Genomic DNA, 20,925 nt, shown 5'->3' on the forward strand with positions numbered 1-20,925 from the left:
TATATATATATATATATATATATATATATATATATATATATATATATATATATATATATAAATATGGAGAGAGAGACAGAGAAGATTATGTACAACAGCAGGGGATTTTGTTTCGGGAGAGGCTTGAGGAACGGGTAAGAAACATTTGTGTCGTACGTGCGATGCGAAAAAATGATCACAAATTTATTTCGGGAGGGGCTTGAGCCAGATATCTACCCCTAAATACACCACTGTACATCAGTCAACCGTTCCCATATTATCTCACTCAGCAACGAAACAAATTTTGAGTGAAGACAAAATAGCTATCAATATTCGAGATGAGACCGAGACTTTCGAGACTGACCAAGGTCTCGTCTCGATTTATAGAGGTCTGTCTCGGTCTCTTGTCGGTATGTAAAATTCCGTCTTAGTCTCGTATCGGTATATAAAAGTCCGTCTCAGCCTCGGTAACCTCTCTATCTTTTATGCTGAAATACTGAATTTTTTCGTGTTTGCACCGCCCCCCCTTTTTTTTTTTTTTAGTTTTCCGTGATTTTCTCTATGCGTGGGGCCCTTGCCACCCAATTCCGCGGATAATCATGGCATTACTGTATACTGTAAGGATATGAGTGGTGAGCTTGACCGGTGCCCATGCGGCCTAATTTATCGCACGAATCTGGCGCTAGCCCTGGGTGGAGATGAACTTATCCTCAGGACAAGAAAGTCGAGATTAAAGAAGAAATTATCTACCATCTTCCCTGAGAATACGATCCTCGCCCCTAACTTCATTTCACTGACCCTGGAGTCAATAATGCCAACGCGTGGGAAAAATCTCATTTTGTGGGATATTTTTACATTAATTATTCGAATAGGGATAAAGAAAATTTTCGTCAAAATTGACAGTATATAGGGTATTTTTAATATATTTCATGAGCGGGAAGTAGGCTAATGACGCTTGAATAAATTGGAAATCAGTGCTAATGGTCAAATTTTGTTATTGAAAACTGTATGTTAGAGTGAAATGATTTATGCAGGAACTTGTGAATCTAAAAAAAAAAAAAAAAAAAAAAAAAAAAAAAAGAGCATCATCAAGAAACGTAATTTGTACTCCAGCGTTTAAAAACAAATCATGAGCGGAAGAAAGTAAATTACCAAACGAGGAACAGCCAATTTCTAAAACGTCTTACTCAAAAGAACTGAAGAATGAAATTTTCCTAGTTTAATTACGTTCAGAAGAATATTATAGCACAAAAGCGTGATGGAAATACTAAATTCTGATAACGAAATGTTTGTTTTCATCAAGAATTTCCATAGTCTTTTAATTGAAGAAAATACGCATTAGAAATTAAGAAAATCGGAATTTATGAATATTTTTTCAAATATTGAGAAAGGTAAGTGACATGCAGTAGTTTCGATTTTCTTATTTTATAAATTTTGAAAAAAATGTAATTAGTTCAAAGAAGGAAGTGCGAGCGGTTGTCTGCTATGATTGGGCACGTGGCGTATCGGGATCAGAAATCAATAACCACCTCGTGGAAGTCATATCTGGTGTTTTGTTGTTGGATGACAATGCGAGACGACACTCAGCGACGGCAACGCAAAATCATATTGCAACTTTTGGGTGGGAGACCCTTGCTCATCCGCCATACAATCCTGATCTCGCACCCAGTGATTCCATATGTTTGCGGCTTTGAAGAATACTCTCTGCGGCACACAGTAGTCGGAATGACGAGAAAACGCGGCGAAACTATTTGCGAGCGTATTGATTTTTTTTTTTTTTTTTGATATGGTATTTTTTGAAGGCACATTAGGCTATTTTCGATTGTTCTGCTGTAACGTGAATAATTTACCGATTAATGGTCAGTGATGCAGGTTGCCTATGTAGGTGACGAAAAAAGTCGACATTTTCAAAATCAGACTTACAAATACCAGCTTGGGTCGTCATGAAAAAAATTAGAATTTATGATAATGTTATTAAAAATGCAGAGTAAAGATCTCATTATAAACAAAATATATATGTTTTCGGACAGTAACGAAAAAGTACATATAAGCATGAACAATGAAGTTAACCAAAAGTCAGTCTGTGTAAGAAATGTTTACAGAAACGAAATTATCTTGCAACATGCATATTAGAAAACAAAACAGTGCAAGTTGTCCAGTCAAGTACAATAAAAATAACTAAATTCGGTTGTGAAATTAATCATTTAAAAGTCTCTGGTGCCCAAACATGAGATTGGCGATGGCTATTTAAAAGCCTTTACATTTCGTTCGGCATATTATGATTTGGGGTATCCTGCGTCTGAGCAATGGAATTATCGGGTCAGACGGCGACAAAAAATGTGTAGCAAGTCTAGGTTTGTATCTTTCGTAGATCATTCACTTCTCGCGATACCTGGGAAAGTCTGTTTCTGGACTTCTGAGCTTCCTCACTTAGCATCTCTATCTGAAGAGGAGCTACGGATTGTCTGTGTAGTAAATCTTCCAGCGATTTACCTGGTACAGTCCGCGGCATAAAATTTGTTACAAAAATTCTAAGTCCAAATTAATAACATACTCTTGCCCAGTTTTCTTATGCATTCCCGCAATACATGTATCAATCGATTAGTTGCTTCTAGTATTTATTCCAACTCCTCCCCGTCCTCCACCTCTCCTTGTCTAAAGCAGTGTGTGTGACGTAGTACCCTCTTTCCATTCAGCTGAAAAAGAAACAGGAATCAAGTTTACAACGTTATAGCTTTAAAACAGTCTTTTCCATTCGTTTGTTCTGAAATATTTTTAAGAGCCTAAATTAAAGGGAAGTCACACAATCTTCCCAGAGCTTCATAAATATCTTTAGTTTCATTCTTTTCTTTCTTGAAAGAGTGCAAGCTAGTAAGATGCTCCCTAAGAAATCTATGGAAATTGCCAAGAGCTCTAAAATATCTACGGACAGAAACGAGTTTTATTCAATGATTCATTGAATTTCTTTTCAGTAAGTGCAAGCAAATGTTTCAGGGGCGTCATTTGGGCAGGACAGGAGGGTGTAATTCCCCCTCTCTTGAGCTTCATAAATACGTATTTTTTGATCAAATGTATAGTAATACACTAATAAAAAGTGAAAATCTTATGTCGCCGGAGAATCTCTTCCTCCCCCCCTCCCCCCGAATAAAGTCTAAAAGACACTGGTTTTAACAACAAACCTATAGAGCTACGATAGCACATTGCTAAAGAGCTTACATTTGGTTTCAAGAGTCGAAGGTTTGATCTCAAGCAATATGACTTCCTGGGTGATATTGAGAGAGAGAGAGAGAGAGAGAGAGAGAGAGAGAGAGAGAGAGAGAGAGGGGGGGGCGGATTCAAGTATGGAGACAGAGAGGGATGATTTGTATACACAGATTTAGAATTGGGGAAAAAATGATCGGACAGCATTCGTATTATGACGAAAATTCTGATTTTGTGAAAGATAAGAAGGGAAGTTTTCGAACTGGGGGGATCACATTAGGCAGTTGTCGAATTAATGTGAAGAACTCTTTTTAGAGCATCAGATGATTACGAAAGGAGAGAAAGATCTTCAGAACTGAGGAATTAAGATTTTAAAAAATCTGATTTCGGCGACGGGTTTCGAACCACGAATTTTGTGGTTATCGAAACATGACTTTGTCCATTCTGCTACGGAGAATTCTATTACTGGTTCACATACGTTTCCCTTAGCTGCGTTGAAAACTACCTTAAGGGGATATTCCAAAAGTTGACTCGGTGGATGCGCCGTTCAGATAGGACGTAAACCTCTTGTAACTTAGTTACAATGTGCAAAATGAACTTCCTCTTCTTCAGGACACTTTTTAAAGCTTTAAAATTTGTTACTATTGTTTTAATTAAGTTACATTTCATAGAACCATCTGATAAAGTAGTACCAAGCCCTGTGCGTCATTGTCTGTTAGGTGAATGGTTAATGTAAGTTACTCCTACGTGGATGGTCCGAGCTTCCAGTCAAGACCATTCTTATTGATTGTTTTATTTGAGCTACGCTCATACTGTATATTCCACACGTTCAAGTTTTAAGTAATGTAGTCACAGCTAGTTTAATTCGAAATAATTTTCCAATATTATATTTGTTACTAACTTTACATGGCACTCCTCACTGTTTGTAGCCCTGCATAAATGCAAAATTGTTTTAAAAGTATATTTTACTTTCAAGTTTTATTGTTTTTTTAATTGTCCTTCAACTTTATTTTATAATTATTTTCTATTTCTTAATTATAACATATTTTCTATTTATATTGTATTCTATGTTACACGTTTATTATTTACATTTTATGTCTTACCTTTGAAGAGGAGCTTTTGACAATTCAGAGTAGCAGGGACATACACAGGATGCAGGCCTTTGCAATCAAGAGCTTTTGCCCCCACGAAATCACTACTTTTTTTTTTTTTGTAAATTATATATAATTTTAGAGATGATGATAGCAGGGGCGGATTCAGGGGAGTGCGTTCGGGCGATCACATTCCAGAGAATAGGGAACTTTTTATACTTTTTATTTTAAAAATAAAACATATCCTAAGTATTTTTCATCTTTGTAATATAAACTTAAATTAAAACCTAAAGCAGATAGGCCTTACTTTCTTAAGAAAGTTAATTCTACAGAAGAGCGACTTCTCCTTTTCTAAATTTGTTTTTTTCTTTTCTTTTCTTTCTTTTTTGTTTTTTGCAATCCGCTCTTACCTTGATTTGACTTCGAACGACCGCCCCTCCCAAACAATCATCCTGGATCCGCCCCTGGATGATAGACATTTTAGTAAAATATGCCCTCAATCGCTGAAATAAATTCCTGTCAAGCTTTCGATCGCTGAAATAAATTTCTGTCTACGGCCCTGCAAAACAGTGACGATTTTAGGGAGTGATCAGTTAGTAATGCCTCCCTGGAGCAACGACACTTCCCCAGAAGTCATATCTCCGATAATTCAGAATGTGATTTGTGCATTATCACTTTTCACTCTCAGTGTCTTGAAACGCATCAAAAAGGAACTGTTTTGAAGTATTTACTGGTTCTCCCTATGACCCCATTTCAATATGGCCAACCTTGGACATATACACATCTGAAATATCACCACCTTTTATGTCAGTGATCCCGAAAACTATCCATTCGACACAAATATAGGATATTTTCGATTCTTTATTCCTGTCACCCTCCCATTGTCAACTCGAAGCCAACCAAGGCTTATTTTGGACTTACGCAGCATCCACAGTGTCACTTTTCATCTTTGCATATGAATTCGACACTAATTTCGTTCGTATTTGACTACTTTTACATGTCACCTTCACCTCTTGGTAGGGATTTTTTCAGTATCTCGCCCCCACAACTATGGAGAAATTTCAACCAACTAAGTATAATTATAAATTATCATCTGAAACACAACAGTACGGGTGATCTTTTTCGCAGAGGAATTCGTTAACTACTGTTTCAATATCAATGTATTGGCTTTTTTTGCTCTGCATGCTGGAGATTGCCAAAGAGCTAAACTTCATTCTGTAATATTGTGCTATGAATATAGTGGTTTAATTCACTGAATACTCGCTTAGATTATGCTCTCGTCACAGGAAAAGTGAGATACAGTTATAAAAGAAAAACGAAACATAATATTTAAGTTTTACGTCCCACGTTATGCCGACTACGCTAATGGAGACAGTGATGGTGAGAAACGAATGAAATCGTTTAATGAATAAAGTGGGAGGAAACTGGAGAAACCCGAGAAAACTCATGCACACGGTGTTTGTCCATAATAAAGATCATTCAGCGCGAGCTGGGATCTAACCAACAATTCCATGCACCATAGGTAAAGTTATAAAAGAATAGGCGTCTAAACAAATACGGAACACTACTATCAATGAGAGTTGTATAAGATTAGATTTTTATTTATTTCATTCTAAGTTGAAATTGCAATCAATCTTGATCTTCATTACTGTTCGAAATCCGGACCAACCAGTATTCCCTACTAGGGTAAAGATTAATTGATCGGCAACAGAAATCCAAAATCCTCTGTATAACCCCACGTTCCATTATTCCATATACACAATTAAGAGTCCAGCGTAACCTACCAGTTAATAAGTTTTCTTCTTATTATTATTATTTTTAACACCTCAAAAATATAGGCTCATAATTGAACCACTGATTGGAAAAAGGGAATAAGTACATAAAAATATTTTTTCCACTTTTAAGTTTTTCTCACCAATTGCAGTGCTACAATACAAGATTCTTCTTCTTGTCTTAGAGTTTGTCAGTTCTTTTGCTACAATTAATCAGTTATACACGTGTTGAAACAAATACAAATATTCCTCGGGAAGGTTTTTTAGCGTTTCTGAAAACTTAGGTCTGATGTACTTATTCCCTTTTGCTGGAAATAGTTGCTGCAAGGACGTGATAAATCTTTTCGGTAGACTTCACAGTCCCACCCGTCACAGTCCTTCACGCTCCTTCACAACTTCCTTTTCATCTAAGGCTAAGTAGTTACATTTTAGACATTGAGGAAAAAGTGTCAAATTAATTAAAACCCTTCACAGTGGAGTTAAGAATCTTCAATAGACCCCATTTTGCTGTTGGCCTCGCTCAACGCACTCCCGTCACTGTTCAGGGTGCACGATGGAGTTTCTCCCTTTTAGGAATACTTTCTAAGACAGTACTAGTTTTTTTTTTACAGCTGTTTCAATTGAGTTGTATTTGCTAGAACTGTCGGTTAAAGGAAACAAAAGATCCTATACTCAAACACAAATCATCTCTCTAGAAGCTCTAATGGAAAACGAAACGAATCGTCGTAAACATGTTACGTTCTTGAAGAGGAAAACAGCAAAACATTGATTGCACAAACGTATAATGGTATCATTTTCTTGCAAATTTAAAACTTATAGAAGTTGATGGCTTGTTAGGTGAGGGGTTAGTGAACAGGAGTTTTGTACTGGTGGTCCAGGGTTCGAATCTCGTCCGTTCTTCTTACGTTTTGTTTCTTTAAGGTACACTGAGTTTGTTCATTCCAATTCTTTAAGCTTGAATTAAATCTAATACAAGTTAGTAAATTAAAAGTAGGTAACATTATTTTCAAATACGAGACGTTATTACATGCTTGTCACTAGCTCACAATACTAAACTTGGATATAAACTCTTGCAGCCTTCATTTAACTCATTTCTTGACGTGTTTTGTTACAAAACTCATGAATCGTGGCGAACAAAATTGCTTTACGAGATAATGGTGACTGCTTTGAAACCAAATGACAAGTATGAGAATTAAAGTATCATATCTGTAGTTTGGTGTGGAGAAGAAACCAAATAGCGAACGAAAGGTTTAAGAACAACCACGTTATTAATATAAACTATGCCAAAGATTATTGACTTATATGATTTAAAAAAATCGAAAGAAATTTTGAAAGAACGAAAAATACTAACTTAGAATTTTGTAACTGGAGGCAAGGAAATCTAATTTAAACATACTAAAACATACCATTTAGCGCATATAGAGCGTGGATCTGTGCTCAAGGCGCTAGCTAATAATCTGGAGGTTCTCAAGTCGGAACCATGTGTGAATATTTTGTTTAAATTTAGAATTTTTGGTGATCATTAGTCGGCGATGACACACGTTTAATTGTCTTAAGGTATTTGAATATTTTGATCTTTCAATATTTGAATGATCAAATCTTCAATAATAATAATAATAATAATAATAATAAGTTATTATTATTATTATTATTATTATTATTATTATTATTATTATTATTATTATTATTATTATTATTATCAAAGTAATTCAATAACACGTTAATATCTTTAATTATTACTCGATAACTACTCGAACTTAAGACGTCCTCCAATCTAAGTCGCACCCCGATTTCGCTGGGCTAAATTAAAGAAAAATAGTAATATGTTATGATTTTACTATTACTAAAGCACTCTTTGATATTGGTAATTTTCGATGATTTTATGTATCCCTCTCCCCTCTCCATGTTGGGGGCACGGTATGACAAACATTATCCCAGGCCCGAATGTCATGTACGTTGAAAATTTGATCGAAATCTGTTGGATGGTTCCAGAGTTGTTCTATTTATTTTTATATATTAATCTCCCCTTCTCTTATCCTCTCCTATGTTCTACCGTCAAAGTGAAAATATTAAAACAAAAGTTTCTAGGGCCGAACGTCGTCTATGTTGAAAATTAGATCGAGATCGGTCAGGTGGTTCAAGAGTTGTTAAGTTTTGTTCATTTTTATAGATATCTCCCCTCCCCTCCTCCTACCCTACGTTCTACCATCAAACGGATATGATAAAAACCACCCCAGGTCCGAACCTCATCTATGTTGATAATTTGATTAAGATCATTTCGGTGGTTTAAGCGTGATGAAGTCACCAAGACAGCATTTTTATTTTTATTTTTTTACATAGTCCTCCCTTCCCCTCCCATACGTTATGCCGTCAAAGCAAAAAATGAAAACATCCCAGGTCCGAACCTTATCTATATTGAATGTTTGATTGATTGGGATCAGTCGGATTGTTCAAGAGTTATTAAGTTTTATTCATTTTCATATATTTACCCTCCCCTCCTCTACCGCAAGTTCTAATATCAAAATGAAATAACAAAAAGCTTCCCAGGTTCGAATTTCATCTATGTTCAAAATGTGATTGAGAACGATCGGGTAGTTCAAGAGTTTTTCACCACCGAACATTGTCACTTGTATTTTTATATTTATAACTGTTATGTATCTTCCCCCTCCTCTCCATCCTCTACGTTATTCCGTCAAAGTGAAATGGTAAAATCCATCCCTCGCGTTAATCGACATATAGCCTTATTTCTGACGTCCCCATTAATCGCCCTACTCATACCCTTTAGTGTGTTTAAGTTAGTTTTTTTTTGTCTTCAGTTGCAAATTTCTAAGTTATTTTTCTTTGTTTCAAAATTCTCGCATTTCTTGTATGATAATACAAGTTAATAATCTTTGACTTGTTTTATATTAATAATCTGAGTTGTTCTTAAACGTTTGGTTTCCAATTTTGTTTTGTCTCTACACCAAACAACAGATATGACAAATTTAATTCTCATACTTTACATTTGATTTCAAAGCGGTCGCCATGAACTGCTTAAAAGCACTTTTTCCGTCACGAAACACCCAGCAGAGGGCGTACGATATCGTCTACAGCAATGAGAGGAAACTTCGCCTTGTTACGTGACGTCACATGAAGCACGTTCCGTTCAAACACCTAAGCAAAGCTATCATTTTGCTTCTGGTGTGAAAATGGCTCACTACGAAGCTTCTGTTAAAAGCAGCGTGATTGCTTTAATTGAGCATGCGGGCATGAACTATAGCAAGCCAGGCGCGAGATATGGTGTTAACCGTGCTACAGCACGGAGGTGGTGGAGGAGATATGAGGAAACATGAGATGTAAGACGTAAAAGAGGAAGTGGGCGACAAAGAGTTTCCTCTGCCGAAGAAGACCAGAGTGTAATTGCCCAATGCCGTGAGCACCCTTTCATGTCTGCCCGACAGTTACGAGAGGAAACCAATTTCCCAGGCGATGTTACGACTGTCCGTCGTAGACTCAAATCCTTTGGTTTGAGATCATACAGGGCAGCTGTTAAGAAGCGACTAACAGAAGACCACATGGTTGACCGTCTGGCGTTTGCACAGTTAAATATTGCACGTGTGTGGGACGAGGTCGTTTTTACAGACGAAAAAATATTTTCCAGTGCAAACTTCGGGCCGAAGCGTGTTTACCGCACCCCTGGAAAAAGGTATGCCTCTGAATACGTTTCCCGTTCTGGTCGAATGGGACATGTAACTGTCCACTGTTGGGCATAGATATGCAAGGCTGCAAATTTCGGAGGAATCTACAAGATTCCTGGTCGCCTAAACGCCCACAAGTATGTGGAACATCTGGATGAAACGCTTCCGGAAATAAAAGCTCATGTAGGTGATGGCACATTATATTTGCAACAGGACAATAGCTCGATACATAATTCAAATGTGGTTCAGACATGGTTGCAGAGGCAACCTGATGTCGAAATAGTTGACTGGGTTCCTCATGGAGCAGATCTGAACCCTATTGAAAATATGTGGGCCTCTGTTGCAAGAACATTGCGGGAAACCTGGTCGAACAATCCTCCACGAACATCTAATGATCTTTGGGAGCGTGTTGAAGATGCGTGGTCGATCTGTTGCACCCAACGCTATATCTCTCGCCTGGTGGATTCAATGCCACGGCGTATGGCAGCTGTAATCGAGTCCCAAGGGGACTATACACACTATTAATAAATGCTCGCCCACAACACCATCAGCCCTCTCGAGGGCTACCTAATTCGACCCACTTATTAACAAAATTTTATGAAATACATTACGCGACACCAGTGAATGTAAGTGTCTCAGTATGTTCTGCATTAATAAAGAGACTAACGTGCGAGACTTGGTGGCCGAGTGGTGTTATGCTTGCTATGTAAACCAAAACCGCCTGTAACAGTGGTTCGGATCTAGTGAAGAAGACCCCTACTTTTTATCACCAGGGATATTTGCAATACGCCTTCTGCTATGTTCGCCTTCGTATGGTCTATTATATGACACATAATGTGGACCGCCATAAGTTGTTACTTAGTAAACAATTTATAAATATATGAACAAATACCTAGGCATATTAGAGTAACAATGGAATATAGTACTTTCGTCCGACTGACGTCGCTCTGCAAATATTCATTGTATTACACCGGAAGATGAATTAAATAAAGACTGGAAAATTTGATATAAAAATTGATACGTAATAAGTTAGACAAAATATGTAATTATAATCGCATATTTGAAACTAATTTCGACTACAATTAATTCTCTACCTGCTTTCATAAATAAACCAAACTTCGAGGTTTGGAATGTACAAACTAAGTGTAGCTAAGATAAAAAAGTAACAAGAAGAGCAGAGATTCGAACCCACGACCACCAGCGTAAGAATTCCTTTTACTAACCCTTCATCTATCAAACCATGACGTGAACATGACTTTTGTAAGGTATAAATTTGTATCCAAGAAACACCATTAAGCGTATGTGCAACTACTGCTTTGCTCTTTTTCTCTTCAAAAGCGTAACATGTTTAGGACGATTCCTTTCGTTTTCCATTAGAGTTTCGAAAGAGATTATTTGTGTTTGAGTGTAGGATCTTTAGTTTCATTTAACCGACACTTCTAGCAAATACAACTTAATTCACACAGCAGTTAAAAAAAAACTCGTACTGCCTTAGAAAGTATTCCTAAAAGCAGAAACTGCATCATGCATCCTGAACAGTGACGTAACTAACGGCAGTGCGTTGAGGGAGCCCAGAGTAAAACGGGGCCCATTGAAAATTCGTAATTCCACTATTTTTCCTCGATGTCTAAAATGAGACTACTTTAGCCTTACATGAAAAAGAAGCTGTGGAGGGGACTGCGAAGTCTACTGAAAAGATTTATCACGTCCTTGCAGCAACAACTTTAAGTTTTCGAACAGTATTGAAGAACAAGATTGATTGAAATTTTAACTTAGAATGAAATAACTAAAAATCTAATCTTATATAACTCTCATTGATAGTAGTGTTCCGTATTTGTTTAGAAGCCTATTCTTTTATAACTTTATCTATGGTGCATGGGGTCCTTGGTTCGATCCCAGCTCACGCCGAATGAACTTTATTATGGACAAACACCGTGTGCATGAGTGTCCTCGGGTTTCTCCCGTTTCCTCCTACTTTTTTCATTAAACAATTTCATTTATTTCTCACCACTACTCTCTCCATTAGCATAGTCGGTATAATCGTGGGACGTAAAAATTAGATATTTCGTTTCGTTTTTCTTTTATAACTGTATATCACTTTTTCTGTGACGAGAGCATCATCTAAGCGAGTATTCGGTAAATTAAACCACTAAAACCTATATTCATTGCACAATAGTGCAGATGAAGTTTAGCTCTTTGGCAATCTTCAGCATGGACAGCAAAAAAAAAGCCAATACATTGATATTGAAACAGTAGTTAACGAATTCCTCTGCGAAAAAGATCACCCGTACTGTTGTGTTTCAGATGATAATTTATAATTATACTTAGTTGGTTGAAATTTCTCCATAGTTGTGGGGGCGAGATACTGAAAAAATCCCTACCAAGAGGTGAAGGTGACATGTAAAAGTAGTCAAATACGAACGAAATTAGTGTCGAATTCATATGCAAAGATGAAAAGTGACACTGTGGATGCTGCGTAAGTCCAAAATAAGCCTTGGTTGGCTTCGAGTTGACAATGGGAGGGTGACAGGAATAAAGAATCGAAAATATCCTATATTTGTGTCGAATGGATAGTTTTCGGGATCACTGACATAAAAGGTGGTGATATTTCAGATGTGTATATGTCTAAGGTTGGCCATATTGAAATGGGGTCATAGGGAGAACCAGTAAATACTTCAGAACAGTTCCTTTTTGATGCGTTTCAAGACACTGAGAGTGAAAAATGATAATGCACAAATCACATTCTGAATTATCGGAGATATGACTTCTGGGGAAGTGTCGTTGCTCCAGGGAGGCATTACTAACTGATCACTCCCTAAAATCGTCACTGTTTTGCAGGGCCGTAGACAGAAATTTATTTCAGCGATCGAAAGCTTGACAGGAATTTATTTCAGCGATTGAGGGCATATTTTACTAAAATGTCTATCATCCAGGGGCGGATCCAGGATGATTGTTTGGGAGGGGCGGTCGTTCGAAGTCAAATCAAGGTAAGAGCGGATTGCAAAAAACAAAAAAGAAAGAAAAGAAAAGAAAAAAACAAATTTAGAAAAGGAGAAGTCGCTCTTCTGTAGAATTAACTTTCTTAAGAAAGTAAGGCCTATCTGCTTTAGGTTTTAATTTAAGTTTATATTACAAAGATGAAAAATACTTAGGATATGTTTTATTTTTAAAATAAAAAGTATAAAAAGTTCCCTATTCTGGGGAATGTGATCGCCCGAACGCACTCCCCTGAATCCGCCCCTGCTATCATCATCTCTAAAATTATATATAATTTACAAAAAAAAAAAAAAAAAAAGTAGTGATTTCGTGGGGGCAAAAGCTCTTGATTGCAAAGGCCTGCATCCTGTGTATGTCCCTGCTGCTCTGAATTGTCCAAAGCTCCTCTTCAAAGGTAAGACATAAAATGTAAATAATAAACGTGTAACATAGAATACAATATAAATAGAAAATATGTTATAATTAAGAAATAGAAAATAATTATAAAATAAATTTGAAGGACAATTTAAACAAAATCAATAATACTTGAAAGTAAAATATACTTTTAAAACAATTTTGCATTTATGCAGGGCTACAAACAAGTGAGGAGTGCCATGTAAATTTAGTAACAAATATAATATTGGAAAATTATTTCGAATTAAACTAGCTGTGACTACATTACTTAAAACTTGAACGTGTGGAATATACAGTATGAGCGTAGCTCAAATAAAATAATCAGTAAGAATGGTCTTGATTGGAAGCTCGGACCATCCACGTAGGAGTAACTTACATTAACCATTCACCTAACAGACAATGACGCACAGGGCTTGGCACTACTTTATCAGATGGTTTTATCAAATGTAACTTAATTAAAACAATAGTAACATATTTTAAAGCTCTAAAAAGTGTCCTGAAGAAGAGGAAGTTCATTTTGCACATTGTAACTAAGTTACAAGAGGTTTACGTCCCAACTGAACGGCGCATCTACCGAGTCAACTTTTGGAATATCCCCTTAAGGTAGTTTTCAACGCAGCTAAGGGAAACGTATGTGAACGAGTAATAGAATCCTCCCTAGCAGAATGGATAAAGTCATGGTTCGATGACCACAAGGTTCGTGGTTCGAAACCCGTCGCCGAAATCAGATTTTTTAAAATCTTAATTCCTCAGTTCTGAAGATCTTTCTCTCCTTTCGTAATCATCTGATGCTCTAAAAAGAGTTCTCCACATTAATTCGACAACTGCCTAATGTGATCCTCGCAGTTCGAAAACTTCCCTTCTTATCTTTCACAAGATCAGAATTTTCGTCATAATACGAATGCTGTCCGATCATTTTTTCCCCAATTCTAAATCTGTGTATACAAATCATCCCTCTCTGTCTCCATACTTGAATCCCTCTCTCCCTCCCTCTCTCTCTCTCTCTCTCTCTCTCTCTCAATGTCACCCAGGAAGTCATATTGCTTGAGATCAAACCTTCGACTCTTGAAACCAAATGTAAGCTCTTTAGCAATGTGCTATCGTAGCTCTATAGGTTTGTTGTTAAAACCAGTGTCTTTTAGACTTTATTCGTGGGGAGGGGGGGAGGAAGAGATTCTCCGGCGACATAAGATTTTCACTTTTTATTAGTGTATTACTATACATTTGATCAAAAAATACGTATTTATGAAGCTCAAGAGAGGGGGAATTACACCCTCCTGTCCTGCCCAAATGACGCCCCTGAAACATTTGCTTGCACTTACTGAAAAGAAATTCAATGAATCATTGAATAAAACTCGTTTCTGTCCGTAGATATTTTAGAGCTCTTGGCAATTTCCATAGATTTCTTAGGGAGCATCTTACTAGCTTGCACTCTTTCAAGAAAGAAAAGAATGAAACTAAAGATATTTATGAAGCTCTGGGAAGATTGTGTGACTTCCCTTTAATTTAGGCTCTTAAAAATATTTCAGAACAAACGAATGGAAAAGACTGTTTTAAAGCTATAACGTTGTAAACTTGATTCCTGTTTCTTTTTCAGCTGAATGGAAAGAGGGTACTACGTCACACACACTGCTTTAGACAAGGAGAGGTGGAGGACGGGGAGGAGTTGGAATAAATACTAGAAGCAACTAATCGATTGATACATGTATTGCGGGAATGCATAAGAAAACTGGGCAAGAGTATGTTATTAATTTGGACTTAGAATTTTTGTAACAAATTTTATGCCGCGGACTGTACCGTGTGCGCGAAGACTTGTCTATATGGTAAGACGACACGACACAACGGGACTAGAAGTTAGTCTCTGATAGTTTGAGCGCGCGCCCGGAGTCACTGAAGTTCGCTTCGTTTGCAAGGTAGCAGGTAATAGCAGCTAATTCTAACAAAAATCATTAATTGAGAGACTACAGAAAATATTAAAATGAAAATGAAACCTTGGACTTGCTAGGAAAATTTTAAGTCTACAAATATATAGCAAAGAATTGACTTTGACTACAGTGTCAAAGTACGCATACGAAGTGCCTCAGAGGCCTGCTATTGGCCTTAAAGGATTGCAACTGTTCTGATCAACAATACCAATATTTAGCATTTCATAAGTATTAACTTATTTAAGAGTAACAGGTCCGTCATGCTACCACATACGAAAAGTATTTTTACAAGGACGGCTAATTATCTACTTTTGACAGGTGTTTTCTCATGAGCGAGTGATGCCAGGATGAAAAATAGATATGTTCTATATAGAGTGGACATTTCCCTACTAAGAGACTATAGACGTTCATTCCACCGATAACTTCATTTTTGGAGTTTTGGCCAGGTTTTTTGCTATTACCAGCACTGTGTTCTAGAAGCAGTGCTTAAATCACAGAACCTATTCGACGCTTCTTCCGTATGCAGAGCCCTGAATTTTTCCTAGAAGGGTTTTAGAAGCTTATAGACCGGTATGCCAAATGTCTCAATGTACAGTCATGTCCAAAATGATTGTCACATATCGATATTGTATGAATATGCTGTTGTAGGAATATTATTTGGTAACGATTTCGCCCGGAATTTCTTATGATGTTAGTATGTGTAAAATCGGAAAAGACATGTATGTGGTAAATTTCAAGTCAAAAGAGCAGTATATAAGAACAATATAACGAAAAAAATCCTGTTCATTTAGCAACATTTTGTTTTACTCATTCTAATTTTCGTATTTATTATTTTTTCCTATAAAATTTACTACAAATAGACATTTTTTCGATTATACATATAGTAAAAGTATTAGAAGAACCTCCAGAATCACTATCAAATTATATTTCCACAACAAGACAGTTATAGATATGCGACAATCATTTTGGACATGAGTGTACGTGGTACTTACGTGAAAAAATACAGTAGAGCGTCGATTATCCGAACGCCGGTCAACCGAACGACCGCTTAACCGAATTGTGTACTCGGTCGCACCTGTTACTCTCCCACCCTACCGTCCATCATCCCCCTCACTCCCAAACCAAGTTTCCCACAGTAGTCGCCGCACTGAGCCACCGCTGGCGGAACATTGCTTCTAATGGAGCCTTCATAAGGCGCTGCTGACCGGCCAAGCCGCCAGTCGCTGTGTTTCAACAATCAGCACACTTCTGTCGGTTTGGCAATGGCTGTAGAAGTACAGTACAGTACAGTACAGTTCGATTATCCGAACAAACCAGTTTTCCGAACACCCATATCCCCCAATTACTTCGGATAATCGACGCTCTACTGTACGTATAATCTTTAATGTCACAGGCTATTTTTGTTCTTTCATCTTCACCTCTATCCACAGTAGCCTGGGGAAACTTATTTTCGGATTCCTCATCATACACATTAAAACGCATTATGTGCAGCACTTGACGGTAGTAACCGGAGGCCTCTTTTCTAACATCGAATAGAAAGTAGGAATTTTGATTGTGCTACTTAGGGAACTAAATTGGGCATGCTGTCTATATGGCCATATTATTTATCGATACTTACACGCCTCATTCTTGGTATCGAGCGGAGAAAAAACACACGGTATAAGGTCTTTCATTTAAAAGTACTGAACTCAAAGCCACAATTACTAAGATCAATGAAAGTGATATATCAACGATAAGAGTAACAAAATAGTGTTAAAATCATCAACAAACTGAAAGCTTTTATTTATAATAATAAAACACTGTTCTTTCATTGACAACTTATTTTTATGAAAAAAGTTTTTTTTTTCTCCAATAGATAAGACTAGTATTCCAAGGTTAACTGCAATTTTTGAAAAAAAAAAAGGCAGTAATGAAAATATCTATATTTCCTGAATTCTTTATGACGTCATCGAACGATTGTAAACAGAATGATTTGTTTTGAACGCAATAAAAATAAAATCATCTTTAGATTGTATACAATTCAGAATATTAATATTAGGTTAATAGCCGGAATGAATAGGTGCAAGCTATAAATAAAGAGCTATACTAAAATAAGTTGCGTCGTAATTGGGAACTCCCAGGTTCGAAGCACGTGAATGTCTAGTCTCCTCACCAGTTTCTTTTTCTTTTTTTTTTTCGTCAGTTGCATCATCGGCAATGTCACTCGTGATTATGATTTTAAATGAAAGATCTTGGCCGAATTGTACGAATTTGTTTCCACCTTCCTTTGAAACAGTAGCGTCATTTCAGATTTAGCTTGGGAGGGGGGCAAGACCCCCTGATATAAGTAAAATTTTGTGTTTTTCACTGACTTACTACTATTCTATTGATAAAATCTATACAAATCCCAAACTCAGGGGGGGGCAAATGCTCCCCTTCCCCCTAAATGATGCCCCTGCTATGAAAGTTTTTATAGGCTTCAGTTTAAAACGACACTTATATAAAGGTCCTCAGTTAATATTTATATATAAATAAGGCTGCTAAAACACCACAAAACAATTCACATTGCATTCTAATATTTCCCTTTTTATTATGGCACATAATCACTACAATAAATACACATCTTAAAGATTTTGCGTGTAGCTTTTTACAAGATGGTTCTGGAATTATATATATATATATATATATATATATATATATATATATATATATATATATATATATATATATATATATATATATATATATATATATATATATATATTGTTGCTATGACAATCAATTTCACGTCGTCGAATTACTATAATAACAAAATAGCAACGTATATCAACTGAAAGAGAAATACATCTATATCCTTTTTTTTTTTTTGCATATTATTCTTCTTCCTTTCTTAAACAGCTTGTGCATAATTTAAAAGTAAATTCTGCCAACTAATACAAGTAAGGGTAGAAATAAAAGTATCGTTGTAAGTTATAGCTATCTAGACTAAAAAAATCAAATGATAAATGTAGGTGAACGGTAAAAGAATTGGAAGAGCCTGTGGCATCCACAGGATTTTTGTCTAGGTGGTCAAGTTCTCACGTAGGCATGGATTCATAAGTACTTTGTCTGCTAGAGCATGGACTACACTATCTTGAATGTCATCACTGGTCTTTCTCAACTACCCTGTTCTCTCCGTATGGTTTACTGGAGTGCGGAGCAATAAATGTGACGTCACATAGCATCCAATTGGAAATGACTGGCCTTAATAGCATCGAAGTAGCGAACATGGCACGAAGAATGAAACTAAAGGATGTGGAGTTAACTGACCACTGCTTTGGTGACCGATTCGTTGTCGGACCTTAATCTGCGTAATTTTCTGAAAAAAAAAAGAAAAAAAAAGACAGCGCTACTTATTAATAGTATCTTAACATGGATCTTCGTCCTATCTTTAGTGTCCTCCCCGCTGGTCTAGTAGCTAGCTCGCGCGCCTTTGGTGTGCGAAGTCTCGGGCTCAGTTCCCAGTGAAAACGAAAGCCTTGAAATCTCAGAACATTATGATAGTTGGGATGCCACCTGAGACTGAAAATCCACGTGCCATATAGGCCTACGTTCGGTGTTGCCAAATTCTAACGAACCAAAGATGCAAAGGCGGTTTGTGAAGGAAGTCAGATCGGTAAAAATAAAATTCTTTTGCTTCACTCTAAGGAAATACATTTTACATTATGTAATATTTGTTATATACAAGAATTAGCACAGTAGCTTTCGTTCTTTGGTTTGAAGCGATAAAACTTTTTTTTTTTTTTTTGGTCGATTAGACATTCCTCACGAGCTGCCTCTGATTTACATTTTAAAGAAAATGAACAAAGAAATTGCTTCGTGGCAGGGGCGCACCAAACTTCGTAACTTGACTAACATTTGTACACTTTCTTAACGTAACTGTATTTGCTTACCAGGGAAATTATTGATGTAGTCTAGAAATAGGATTTTACACCTTCCTTTCCTTATAAAAATAATCTAGTTCTATCAGATTTTCTAAGAATACAGGTGGTAGTAATTAATAATTACTTATCGTCTTTTCGGATACAGAATAACACAGGTTTAAAACTACATAGATGTATTGAATCCCGTTTAGAAAACATTTTGGACCCCTCCAAAAAAAAAAAAAAAAAAAAAAAAATCTGGATGCGAGCCTACTTCGTATATTGCATTAGGAATTAAATTTCTCTTACATTCTCTTAAGCAGTAATCCAATTGGGCTGATATGAACCGATACAGTACACCGGTATTAATTAAGATACAAAACAATTATACCAACTGTAAAAGAATTAAATGCATACAAACACACTGGTAGTAGTTTATTTTCAATTCGAACACTGTCCATGATTATCATAGTAGATTTGTGTTTCTGACCGCAGATTTGATCGGATATAAATGAACTTATGTAAAGGTTATCGTCTTGCTATCCTTGTCTCTTTACGTCATTGAAAGAACCATGCATGGAAAAATTTCTTTAGGCACATTAGCCTTTGTGCGGTAACAGTCATTCTGCAACCGTGTTGAATGAAAATGTGCTTTACGATCCATATAGTTCTACCTTAACTTCTTGTGATAATAAATTGCTGTTTCTAAGTACAATAACTCAAGTTTCCTGAACACTAATCAGCAGAACTTGATAGCTGGTTTATTTTCTTTCCTTTTATTCGTTTTACAGTTATTATTTGCTGATAGGGTCATTCAGAAACACAGGAAGCAAAACCCAATTGTTGTATACTTTCTGTACTTTGTTTTTCGCTCTGGAGATGCTTTCGTGTATGTTGGTGTCATTATTTTGTGTTTCAGTGAACGTATACCTAAGGAGATAATGGTGTTTTTACAAGACCGGATATTTACATGTTGTGCTAATCTGAAATGGTATGTATTTAAACAAGTTACAATATTTCGATAATACTGTATTATACTAATTGTTGTCCAAGATATACACTAGGATGCTAAAAATCGTGTTTGAGTAAAAGCTCTAATTGTTTATATCTAACATTTTTGTTTGTTTGTTCACACCAAGGAACATACAGTTACACAAACATAATTGGCAAAATCCAGGATCGCACTCAAAAATTTTTGTTGAAAGGGATCCAATTCTACAAGCCACTAAGTCTATGTAGTATTGGACTGTTATTATTCTGCACCTGAAAAGACAATAAGTAATCGTAAAATACTTCTACCTGTATTTTCAAAAAAGAAGAAGAAGAAGAAAAGAAAAAGAAGAAAAGAAAAAACAGAACTAGATTGTTTTTATAAGAGAAAGAGTACAGATGAAGTTTAAGATCAAAGTTTTATGCTACATCAATAATTTCCCTATTAAACAAGTATGGTTTTATTGAAAAAGTGTACAAATGTATGTAAGCAAGTTTTTGTTTTGCGGGGGTATGTATCCGGTGGACCCCCTCCGTGGGGGCGCCCCTGTTCAAATCAAATATACTTACAACCACGAGGAATATTCAGAAAGTCAGTTTCGTCATTCAAACAGAAAAAAATACAATGCCATAAAAAATACAATCCTTTTACTATCTTTTTCACATATTCGCCACCGACGTTCATACATTTGTCGTACTGTAAAATCAACTTCAAGAAACCTTCCAGGTAAAATTCAGTCTCCGGCAATTTGAAGAAGTTCTTTGCAGCCTATTGCACCTCTTCGTTGCTTCTGAACTGATGTTTCAATGGTGTTGACTTCAACATGGGGAAAAAAAGTGGAAGTCTATAGTATTGCAAGATCTGAGTAATTTAACCTTTCCCATCTCAGACTCTGCCATACAAGAAAATAAAACCTTTCGACTGAAGAGAGTCGGTAATCGGTTGACGTTTGTTAGGATCGTAAAAGTGGAGGGGCGCTCTGACCAGTCTTCATTTCCCACACACATGCCTTCCTTCA

At 36.4% G+C, this 20,925-nt stretch overlaps 1 protein-coding gene across 3 annotated transcripts in view; it reads left to right on the forward strand.

Moving 5' to 3' along the window:
- Nucleotides 1–20,925, forward strand: part of LOC145668530 (sodium/potassium/calcium exchanger 5-like) — a 172,669-nt gene that overhangs the window by 14,390 nt on the left and 137,354 nt on the right. Inside the window, exon 1 of one of the 3 annotated variants that reach the window (XM_081736512.1) lies at nt 19,518–19,907. The exons of the other annotated variants lie outside the window; for them this stretch is intronic. The gene's annotated coding sequence lies outside the window, so the exon portion shown is untranslated. Of the gene's footprint in view, nt 1–19,517; nt 19,908–20,925 lie in introns of those variants that run through there. 3 annotated transcript variants of the gene reach the window in all.

Source organism: Thermobia domestica, chromosome 13, assembly GCF_964235325.1.
Source record: "Thermobia domestica chromosome 13, izTheDome1.hap1.1, whole genome shotgun sequence".
NCBI lineage: Eukaryota > Metazoa > Arthropoda > Insecta > Zygentoma > Lepismatidae > Thermobia > Thermobia domestica.